The 12398-nt window shown below is 38.9% G+C and overlaps 1 protein-coding gene across 3 annotated transcripts in view; it reads left to right on the forward strand.

Moving 5' to 3' along the window:
* Positions 1-12398, forward strand: part of AHCYL2 (adenosylhomocysteinase like 2) — a 141008-nt gene that overhangs the window by 1601 nt on the left and 127009 nt on the right. The window lies entirely within an intron of this gene.

Consider the following 12398-nt stretch of genomic DNA (forward strand, 5'->3'; position numbering starts at 1 on the left):
TATAGGTGATCAACAAATGGTGTCAGAAGAAATGTATGGAATGATGGTTCAGGACTGTGTCTTTGTCATTTGAAGTATGAAGCTCTCCTGGGAGGTACAATGGGAGGAAAGAGGCAGCATGGGCACCGGCGCCGGTGGTACCTAGAGATGATGAGTCTGGAAATCGGAAACGTGTTTCTGACTAGTTCAGTTGCTTTCTAACTTTGGCCAAATCTTTTCCCTGTGATGAAGGCTCTTTTTGTGTCAAATCTGTAATTTGGTTAGATCTCCTGAGAGTATGTAGCAGATTGTTTTGGGGACATGGGATTTACAGTCAGGCAAACCTAGTTTGAATCCAGGTGTTCCCACTAACTAGCTTTTGGGTAATTCCCGAATTCCCTAAATCTTAGTTTCCTCTTCTGTAAAATGAGGATACTGATATGATTGAGGATGAGAAATATTTGTAGAGGGCTTTAGCATGAACTTGCAACGTGTAGTAGTAGCTTAAAAAATGGTAGCTATTACTAGGAATTGATTTTATTTCTCCTCCCATTATAGCTTAAGTGCATGCCACTGTGACCTCCTCTGAAACGTACACACAATTCAATAGAATCTATATAAAGAAGTTAAGAAATCACAGGCCGGCATACCAGTTTGTTTTTCTTAATTCTAAATGGGCCTCTTGACCATTTTCCTTGTTGCTGAACCACCTTCTAACTGTTTTTTCAGCATCAAAATGTAGGTTCCATAATTCTAGATTTACTCAGCACCTCAAGGCTATGGAAGAAGACAGGGCTGAGCTTGCCTTACAATGTTAATTACAACCAAAAAATAACAACTTTCTCCGCTGGAAGTTAGGTGAAACTCTGGGCAACGATGCAGTTATATGACATAACTAAAGGCATCGTGAGCTGCTTTTTGTGAATAGTCTTTATCTTTCTTGATATTTAATTGGCTGAATTAAAATAAGTGCATGAGAGTGCCCTTCTTTCCCTCAAGTTGAAAGCCACCTCACCAAGAGACTACAGTGTCCCATTTTGATTTGTTGAGCCTTTCTTGATTCTTAGATTGCTTATTTAATCATCTGACCTTGACTCCCTTCTGCTTTTATATAGTGTATGGAGACACTGTAGGGATGGAAATAGCTGCCTCTGGCTATGTAATTGGTGACTGTTGCTTTTATTTTGTAACTGTTACATACAAGCTTGTTTATCTTAAGTCACATTTCCATTGATGGTTTCCCTTACTCTATTCATGTATCTGTCATCATTTTTCTTAGTTCTGTTTCTCTTCTCAGCCACACAAGGAAAATAAACTTTTTACAAGAGCCAGAATTCCCAAGTGCAGTAGTTCACAGGAATGAACCTACGGTGTGCACGTTACTCAGTCACATCTCATCTCTGGGGACCAGATCTTGTCATTGTGGCTCTGATATGTCTGTATATAATGCCTTTCTTCATAGGCTCACATCAAGTGAATCCAATTAATCAAAAATCTCTATTAGAAGTGATTTGTGAAATGGGAAGCTAAGTTCCACGGTGACTGGAATAGTAAAGGTGAGAGGATTTCTTCCCTGTGTTCTTAAAAAGGGAAATAGGAATGTCATAGGATAGCAGGGAAAACAGGGCAGAAGAGGATTCGTTTCAGAAAAGTTGAAACTTTCTGACAAGGCTGATTACTCAAGAACCGCAGCTAGTTTTTGCTTATGTCAGTATCGGTAATGACCATGTTCAAGCAGATTATTATTATTTTTTTGGCAAATGTACCCACCTTGCACTGGCTTTATTGCTGTCAGCAGAGAATGAGTTGAGCCATGTTAGCTCTTTCTTGCGTTGGATTCTTTAAGCTCTTGATTTGGTTAATTATAGATTACAAAAATGGAACCTTTTGGATCCAGGCATGGGAATGTGGGAACAGTGTGACTTCATTTGCCAGTTAGGAAAGTACAGCCTTGCAAAATGTTCAGTAAGGCAATTGGCATATTGACCTAATAAGAGTTACCATTAATTGGCTTTTTAGATGCCAGTGATTGTTATAGGCATTCTTCTCCTCCTGATAACAACACACTGAGATATAGGTGGCATTATCTCCATTTTACAAATAAGGAAATGAGGTCCAGAGAGGTAAAGTGCTTTGCCCAAGGTTATACATCTAGAAAGTGGCAGAGGTAGGACTTAAACCTCTGTCTTAAACTTCTGTCTGTTTCCAAAGCCCATGTCCTTTTCATTATGCCGCACTGATTTTTTTCTAACTTCTTAGATGCTAGGTTCTGGTCTTCTCCCAGAAGTCTTTCAAAATACTTGTGAACTCGAAGGTATTTGTGTCTGGCTTAAAGCTTAGGTCATCCCCAAAGCAAAGTAAGGTCTGAGTTAGGGTTTTAGGAAGACAGTACACAAATGTAGAACCTCAAACAATTGTAAAATTAGAAGAGAAGAAGAGCACCTTATATAGAGAAAGCATTTTAAGATCAACGATGCATTTTCACGTTAGTGACTTACTGATCACCTGAGAAATTAATTCTTATGAGCACCTGAGGAAATGCTTCCCCTTCCTGTCCAGCTAACTGTCCCTATTCTTTAAGTCCCACCTTCTCTGTGAATCAATCTCTAATCAAACCTTTTGCAAGTTAGAAGGGGAAGCATACTGTTGTATATTCCTGCTGTGTACCAGGCATTGAATTAGGGTTTTACATATGTTTTATTTCATCCTTTTAATAGCCCTTAGAGATAGGTAGGGTTATCCTTGTTTTATTGACGGGTGAAGAGATAAAAGAATTTGTCTCAAGGTTACACATTTAGTAATGTGGCTGGAGCTGACAGAACTCTAATCTGTTTGAGTTGAAGACAAAAGTCCATTGCCTTTCAGTTGAAATATTTCTCTGTTCAAAACTTGAGCCTTCTCAACCTTAATTTGTGTATTTTTTATGTGGATGTTTTGTTATTTCATTAACAGGTACTTTCTTTTTATTTATTGAGCTTGTTTAATGGTCTTACATGTTTATGTAAACATTTATGAAACTTCTGAGAAAGCTGAATTGTGTTCTCCTTGGACCTGGGAGAAAGACTGAACATTAAAAGCTGTATTAGGAGATTGGTAAGAGCTGAAGTTGCAGTTGTGTATTTGATGTCCTGGGGAAGAACTTAATGTCCAGTTAATTCAAGAAAAGGAGAGATAGTTCACGAAAAAGGGAGAGTGTGTTTCTTTATTATATGATTTCTTTGAAAATGTTCCCCTCCCCGACAATGAAAGGGGAAAAAAAGAAGAGATTTGTTGGAGTCTTTATTTAGACTCTGTTAAGTTGAGTTTATAAAGAATATGCAGTTTCTTTCTGGTCATTCTTTTCAAATCATTCAGAGAGGTACAACTGAGGTGGGTGGGAGAATAATCTCGGCAGTTGCTCTGGTCTGCCGCCCTGCCATTGTGTTCAGGTGGTATGCACAATTAGAGGAGCTGAAATTCCATTTACCCAATAGGAGCTTTAGTAAGCTTGATCAGGTTTCTATGGAATTTGTAGGAGCTTTTTATAGTCTGAATGACCTATGGCCCGACATTTGGTGAGAGCTGAGCCGTGGAGAAAGTGGTAGGTTGAAATTTCTTCTGTAATAGTTCTAAGTCTAAAACTGTTCTGATTAAATTAAATAATTTAAGATGTGATGTGTATGATTCCCAGCTATATTGTGCAATAATTCAATTAGTCACTTTCCTTCTTGGACACTGCATTAGTAGCTGGTGATTTCTTATTCTTTTTTTTTTTTTAAGTGGAAATTATCTGTTTGGGGCACCTGGTTCTTCTTAGCCCAGAACCTATATGAAGGAAGGATACAGAGGTTTTAGAGCTGCTAGTGGAATTTCCATGACTATAAATCAGGCTTTTCCTTAAAGCCTTTACGAATGCTGCAAAACTGTCATTGAAAGTTAATAACCTGAGACCAAACTTGGTTTCCTCTTCCCGACAAACTTATCTCCTGCAGTGCTCCAGTGTGAACCTCCTGTCACTCTAAAAGGCTAGATACTCTTGGTTTCCTTTCCTTGGAAACTCTTCTCTTGGCTTCAGTTATAACTGCACGGATGGCTACCACTGACTGAATACTTCCTCTTGCGTGGCGTCCATTTATCTATCTCATTGCATTTAATTGTAACGGCTTTATCAGATGAATATTGTTGTTTTACAGTTAAGAAAAATATAGGCTCAAAGAGAATAATTAACTTACCGCAGGCTTTGCCAAGCTGTGATGCCATTGGGATTAGTGAGATGAAACACTGCCCATAGTAAGGAACACTGGGAGGCTTTGCCACACTGCCAACCCCCTACTTCCCTGACCAAACTCCTGGGTGCAAGCTGCTTCAGCTGCTGCCCCGAGGCTGCTGCTAAGACCACTCTGCGTAAGCTTTCGGATCTTAGGGCCTACAGCTTGCACCCAGTTGTCAGCAAATCCCCAGGTGGCACCAGCTTCTGGAAGCAAGATCAAGTTATGGGGGCCCCAGTGGGGGTGCTGTCAGTGTGGCACCTGGTACCCGAATGATAGCAGTGCAGCCTAAGCTGCAGTATCTCCTCCGTGGCGTTAGCAAACATAGCTTTCCCAGGCCCATTTTGTGTATGATTTTGGGTGATATTTTTAGCAGTGTAGAGCTGACGCAGGGCAAGTTACCTCGTGTCCTTTCTGTAAATTTTATTTTTTGTTTAATTCAGTCAGAGTTGCCTTCTGTGTGTGGAACGCTGAGTGATGTACTGGTTGAACCTAACCATCTGCCTTTTCAGTTGTCTGTGTCCGTGGAGCTGAAAGTTGCTAGAGAAAAACGAGGAAAGCAGGCAGATGAGTGTCACTACAAATTCATAATCGTCAGCCTCATGTGCATAAGCAGCACGGCCTAGCAATGTGATACATTTCTCTAGTAAGTTTGCTTTCCCGCGCACTAGAAATGACTATTTCATACCGTCTCTGTGTCTAATCACTCACATGTTCTTCTTTTTGAACCAGTGATATGCCTCATACTGTATTATAAAACCAGAAGCTACAGGGAACTCCTTCATCTCTGTACCTCCCAAATCTGGAAACCTGCTTGCACCTGGGCCTTACCGTTTACTCCTTTCGGCCTGTTACCAGAGAGGAAATGCCCTTCGTTTTATCAAAGACCAGCCCCTCCCACAGGTGCTCTAATCACATTCTCTCCTCTTCTTGAAGAACTTCTTCCTTTGGTTATTTCCTCTTTCTACTAGAGCCTTTCCTGCAATATTCAAACGTGCTCTAATCGCTTCCGTTTTGAAAACCCTGTCCTCTGCCCCGCCCACCCCCAATATTTCCTTTCTAATGCTCTTATCTTTCTACTCCTTTCACAGCTAAGCTTCTTAAAGGAGTTTTCAGTACATGCTGTGTACACGTTTTCTTTCTCATGCACTCTTTAACCGACTCCTACCCTTGACCCAAAGCCTTGTTGCTAAAGTTGCTAATGCCGTCAGATTGGGAAACATGGCTGTCTGGTTTTCAGCCCTCATCATATCAGACCTGTTGGCAGCATCGGACACAGACTTCTTACCAAAATAGTCTCCTCTCTGGGCTTCCCGGATACTGCTCTTTCCTAGTTTTCCTCTTGTTTGTCTGCCTGCTCCTTCTCGGTCTTCTTCCTTGGCCCTTTCTCCTTGCTCCTGGGCCCCCTGTCACCCACACCATTCCTACGCCTTTGAGTATTATCTACATACCAAAAACTCCCCACATGATTTCTTTAGCGAAGACCCTTCTTCTGAATGCCATTCTCCTGTGTGTACAGCTGCCTCCTTGCAGTTGGACTTCAAAACCAGCATTTCCAAAATGGCATTCTGTATCTCCCGGTCTAATCTCCAAATAATGTGTTTTTCTTCATATCAGTAAAATGGTATTTACATTCTTTTTTCTTTAAAAAACTGTTTTTAATTACACAAGTAATACTTGCATATATTTTTGTAATATAATTAAATCGAATATAGCAGTCTTTCCTTGGCCCGCAGCCAGTCTCATTCCCCTCTCCAGGGGCAAGCTTTACTCTCAATTTGTCTTTCTTGACCTTTTTTTCTCTGACTTTACATTTATAGATGTACATAGAAAAATATATACTTTTATAATTTGTACATAAATAAAAGCATCCTATGTATACATTGTTTTGGGATTCCTTTTTTTTGTGTGTTTTTTTTTAACAGCATGTCTTGGAGCTTTTTACATATCAGTACGTATATATCTATCACATTATTTTTAACTGCTGAATTGATTTCCAAAGTCTGTACCATTGTTGTTTATTAAGCCATTCTGTTGATGCATATTTAACTTAATTTGTTTTTTTATAAACTGTGCTGTAGTAACTATTGGTGTACATTCTCTTTGTGTAGTTATAAGTGTTTCTCTAGGATAGATACCTAAAGGTAGAATTTTGGGGTTGAAAGATATCCACATTTTAAACTTAATGCATAATGTCACGTTGCCTTAAACAAACATAGACCTTACACATCAACTAACTATATGCAAGATAGCTCTTTCACTACACCTTCACCAATACTGGACATTTTTATATGTTTTATGAGGAAAATCTTTTACTGTTATTTTTACCAGCATTTTCCTGCTTATTAGAATATTTTCATGCATATATTGGCAATTTATATTCTTTTTCTTGTAATTGCCTGTTCATATTTATTCATTAACGAATTTCTGCCCTCCTCTTGGCTTTTTCTTGTAGGCTGTAGGAATTCTTTACATATTCTGGATATTAATTCTTTCTGTATATGTACCAACATTTTTTCATACTCTTTTTCTTGTTGATTTATAGCTTTGTTTATGATTTTTAAAAGTTTTTATGTAGTCAGATTGGACAGTTTTTTGCATTATGGCTTAATTAAACATTTTGTGGTTTAGAATGGTCTTTCCTACCCCATGTTTATAAACAAATTCTTTTATGCTTTTTTCAACTGTTTTTAAGGTTGTGTTAATATATTTTGGTCTTCAATCCATCTGGAATTTATTTTTTTTGTAATGTAAGATAGGGACTATTTGTAATGTTTGATAGCTCTATTTGTCTCCAAATAAATTTTAATATATATTTTTAAAGAATTTACTGGGGAAGGGGAACATGACTTTATTGGGGAACAGTGTGTACTTCCAGGACTTTTTTTCAAGTCAAGTTGTTGTCCTTTCAGTCTTAGTTGTGGAGGGCGCAGCTCAGCTCCAGGTCCAATTACCGTTGCTAGTTGCAGGGCACGCAGCCCACGATCCCTTGCGGGAGTCGAACGGGCAACCTTGTGGTTGAGAGGACGCGCTCCAACCAACTGAGCCATCCGGGAGCTCAGCAGCAGCTCAGCTCAAGGTGCCATGTTCAATCTTAGTTGCAGGGGGCGCTGCCCACCATCCCTTGTGGGACTCGAGGAATTGAACTGGCAGCCTTGTGGTTTAGAGCCCACTGGCCCATGTGGGAATCGAACCGGCAGCTTTCGGAGTTAGGAGCACGGAGCTCCAACCTCAGGCCGGCCCCAAATTTTAATATTTTACTGTTTGGTGTTTGTTCTGTTTCTTTCTGTCTTTTGGGGGGGAGGGACGGAATATAGGGGAACAGTGTGTTTTTCCAGGACTTACCAGCTCCAGGTCAAGTTGTTGTCTTCAATCTAGTTGTGGAGGGTGCAGTTCTCTGGCCCATGTGGGAATCGAACTAGCAACTTTGGTGTTATGAGCACTGCACTCTAACCACTGCGCAAACTGGCTACCCACTGGCTGTTCAGCTCCAAACTCAAGCCATTGTTTCTCACTGGCCCATGTGGGAATCAAACCAGCGAACTTGGTATTATGAGCACCGCGCTCCAACCACTGAACCAACCAGCCGGCCGCCCACCAGCGGCTCAGCTCCAAGCTCAAGCTTTTGCTTCTCACTGGCCCATGTGGGAATCAAATTGGCGACCTTGGTGTTATGAGGCTGCCCCTTTGTTTCTTTCTCTTTAACTTATTCTTCTTAACTGTTTTCTTAACTTTTAGCTGTACATGTAAGAAGTAACTTTTGTTTCAAGAGTGTATGTATTTAACTCAAGAATCATACTAAAAATTGCCATCCTGGTAGTATCAACTTGTGCTTATAATGAATCATTCACAGAAGCACTTGCTATTTTAGCAAACTTTATTGTTTAAAGTAAACATAGTTATTATTGTTAAGTGGATCTAGATTATACTTTGATGGAAATTAGAGCCTCAGTGATACCTCAAATACATATCCTGTGCAGCAATGGCCTACAGAGGAACTTATCTTCCGCAGTTATACTAAGTTGGAAAAATGTAATACATATTGTGTGGGTCTTTTCCAAAATGACACCTGATTTTTTAAAAAGACATTCCAGGAATTGAGTATGTGTGATGAGACTGTAGGAATAAAAATTTTTGCCCTGATTAGATCGTTTTGTACATCTACCTTTCAAAGTTGACAGTACATTACCTGTTCCAGGTTAAAGAAGGACTTCTTTTCCTGGCTGGTAAATAAAGTATCTTCAAACAAAGCTTCGTTGGGTAAAGCTTGACTAAGTCTAGCCTTGGGTCACTCTGCCTTGGAAGACAGAAACGGAATAGGAATTTTTTACTACATTTGTATCTGTTTCTATAGGGAGAAAAGACGGTTGGTCTCATGATAGTTCTTTTTTAGGGCCTATATTGGACTGGACTATAGAAGTAGTAGAAAAGCAACTTTGCTACTTCTGGATACTCGCCTAATATTCTCCCCTGATACATTGTGAGCTTCTTTTGTGCAAAAACCATTTATGTGTTTGTTTTGTGCTAAACTCTGCTCAGTGGTAGGGTTATTAAATCAACAAAATACTATTCTTGCTCTCAAGGAGAGGGTGGGGAATGTAGAATGAAAATAAATACAGTCTAGTTTGATATGAGCAATACTGGAAGCAGGAATCGTTGCAGTTGGAAGAGGTCAGCACTGAAATAAGTCAAGGTGTATCACCTTAGGAAAACTAGTTGGTTGTCCACCCAACAGGCTTCTCAGTGTAGCAGACCTTTGAGAGGTTACCATGTTCTAGCGTTACAAATCCAGACGTCTATACTTTTAATACACTTTGAGATCATTCACCTCTTAGGACTGGCTCATTCAAACCAAACTCACAAGAGATTCATATGTAAAACAGAATGATAACTTCTAATTTACGGTCAGACTGTAACACTCGACCTGACCTGATCTAATTAACATGTCAGTGGGAGGATACTTTGGAAAATCTACATGGGAAGTCTAATTATAGTTAGAAGCAGTTTAGTAAGTTTGGAATCGTTTAGATCCTTGCTACTCAAACTGGCATCACCTGGGAGCTTGTTAGAAATTAAGAATCTCAGGCAACAGGTTCTGGATTAGTGTATACCTACCAGAACCTCAACTTTTGTACTAATTTTGACTAACATTGGCTTAGCAGGTGGTCTTATTTTGTTTCTTTTATGAAACCTCAGAACAGAGACAAGAAAATCAGATTATGGTTTTGTGGAAGGGTAGAAATTTATAATAAAACTTATTATAAGACTTATAATAAAGTACTTGATAAACCTAAGAGCTATAGAAACAGGTACAGATACACAAAGACACACAGAGATCCCCCACACACAATAGAACTCCTTAAGATCACTCTACCCAGACCCTTCCCACAAGCAGACACACTTACACCCCCACAGAGAGACTGCCATGTGTCTCCAGAGTCCCCTACATGTACTCGCAGGGATACCCCACACAGACCCACGTATACTCTGAGGCCCACCCCCATACAAAACCATAAGACCCCCCCCCCACAGAGACATGCATGCACTGACCACCCATAGGTAATGCTTAAAACTCAGATTTTCATGGGACTTGAGTAGTGTTCTGCATAGTTTTTTGAGAAGGGACAAGTATATTCTCTAAGGTACTTTTAAGTGAGCCAGAGAATGAAGCAGAAACAAACAGGTTGTGATTGAGTCTGCAGAACAGTGAAGGCTACCAAGCCAGTTGTATTTGAATTCCTGTTTCTGGAACTGCTTGTTCCTGGGCATCATTTTCTATTCTGTGTACTCATCATGGTTAGATAGAAAGTCATTCTCTTTCCCGCAGGAGCTTGAGTCCTAGACTGCTGGTGATGCAGGGTTCCAGCTTAGTGCCTCGGGCACTAATTAATACACTCCCTGCGTGCTGAGTCACAGAAATCTGCCCAGGATTAGAAGACCCAGGAACATTGCATCTCTGTGGAGGACTCATTCTGAGTCCTTTGTGGGTGTGTGGAACTGAAGAATGTAGGGCGGAGAAAGAAAATTATGTTAAAACTTGAAAGAGATGTAATTTTGGGTTTTTTGCTTGTTAGGTCATTCATGGTATAAGTTTGCATAGATACCCGTGGTGAAACTTAAGAATGACTCAGGGGAATAATTTAGTTGTTAGTGAAAAGATTTTAAAAGGACAGTGATGTGGACAGGGGATAGATCACTGGTAATCACGTAGTCAGATATTTTTAATGCCTCAGGCAGCATTTTATGAGAAGTTTCTTGTTTGCGAAAAGGAGACTCCACCGCCCTGCAGGTTTGTTCCTAAATATTTGAAAGTTTCTATCACACTGAGTGAGTTGGGCTCCAAAGAGATATTAGTAGAATAGTTTTACAAATGGAGTTTCCAAAAAGTTATAAATATTTCTCTCTTGTTGCCTGGTACATGTATATACCAGGGATGGCAAAAAGGTGCATACACGTGATTGTCTTCAGTATATATTACGTATTACAATTTTAATACAGGGTTTTCCTTTTTTATAATGTGTACCGTGTTTCCCTGAAAGTAAGACCTAGCCGGACAATCGGCTCTAATGCGTTTTCTGGAGCGAACATTAATGTAAGATCCGGTCTTATTTTACTATAATATAAGGTCAGGTAAAATATAATATAATATAATAATATAATATAATACCGGGTCTTATATTAATTTTTGTTCCAAAAGATGCATTAGAGCTGATTGGCTAGGTCTTATTTTCAGGGAAACACGGCATATACATTTTTTTGGCACCCTGTGTATATTCATTTGACCAACATTTTGTTTAAAAAAATGTTTTTCTCAAACAGATGGAAGAGTACAGACAAAATTGTACTCACTGCTCAGTTTGACAAATGTTAGCATTTTGTAAAATTGTAGATTAAAAAAAATTTTTTTTTGTTTTAATTTTATTGGAGAATGTTGGGGAACACTGTGTTTCTCCAGGGCCCATTAGCTTCATGTTGTCCTTCAGTCTAGTTGTGGGGGGCGCAGCTCAGCTCCAAGTCCAGTCGCCGTTTTCAATCTTTAGTTGTAGGGGGCACAGCCCACCATCCATGCGGGAATCGAACCAGCAACCCTGTCGTTCAGAGGTCTCGCTCTAACCAACTGAGCCATCTGGCTGACCCTGTAGATATTTTTTAAAGATATAAACTATTGTAGATAAAATTGAAGACCCTTTTGTACCCCTTCTCTATTTATTTCCCTTTGTCCCTTCTCTCTCTCCCATCACAGAAGCAACTTCTTGTCCAAACTTTGCTTCATCTTGTAATACTTTTGCTGTATGTTGTTTATCAATATCAATTGTATATCAACAAACAATATATAGCATTGTTTTGTGTGTTTATAAACTTAATATAAATGGTATTATAGAATAGATATTATTCTGAAACCTACTTTTTTCAACTTTATTCTGAGTTTTAACCAGTCTGAGACATGTAGATTTTCTAGTTGATTCATTTTAACTTCTGTGTAGTATTTCATGGTATGACTACTCCACAGTTTACCCATTCCTCCCCATCTTTTTTTTGTTTTTTTTTTAAACTGGAGTGAACTTTCTTAGCCATGAACATGTGTGATAGTTTCTCTAGGGTACATCCCTGTAAGCAAAATTGCTTAAGGTGTATCAACTTTACCAAATACTTCCAAATTGCTTACAAAAGTGATTGTATTAATTCCTGTTTTCTGAATCCTTACTAATATATGGCATGTCAGACATTAAACTTCTGTCAGTGTAGTAGTTGTGAAATGGTACCCATTTTGTTTTAGTTTGCATTTCTTTGGATATTAGTGAGAATTAGCATCATTTAATATGTTTGTAGTCTATTTGGATTTCTATTTTTTGTAAAGTATCGTCTGTATTCATATCCTTTTCTGTTTTTCTGTTAGGATCTCATTGGCTTTTTTTGTTGATTTGTAAAAGTTCTTTATAATACACTCGTTCTAATCCTTTATCAGCATATGTGTTGCAAATAAATTCTGGTCTGCGGCTTGTTTTATTTTATTTTTTTTAACTTAACGGCTTTTATACAGAAGTTAAATTTTTTAGTGTAAAATTGATCAATTTTTTCTCTCCTTTTTGAATCTTATTTTAGAAACTTTCCCCTATTTCGAGGTCATATGTTTTTCGATATAGTTTTCTAACCTGTTTAGTTTTGCTTTTT

This window comes from Rhinolophus hipposideros, assembly GCF_964194185.1.
Source record: "Rhinolophus hipposideros genome assembly, chromosome: 25".
NCBI lineage: Eukaryota > Metazoa > Chordata > Mammalia > Chiroptera > Rhinolophidae > Rhinolophus > Rhinolophus hipposideros.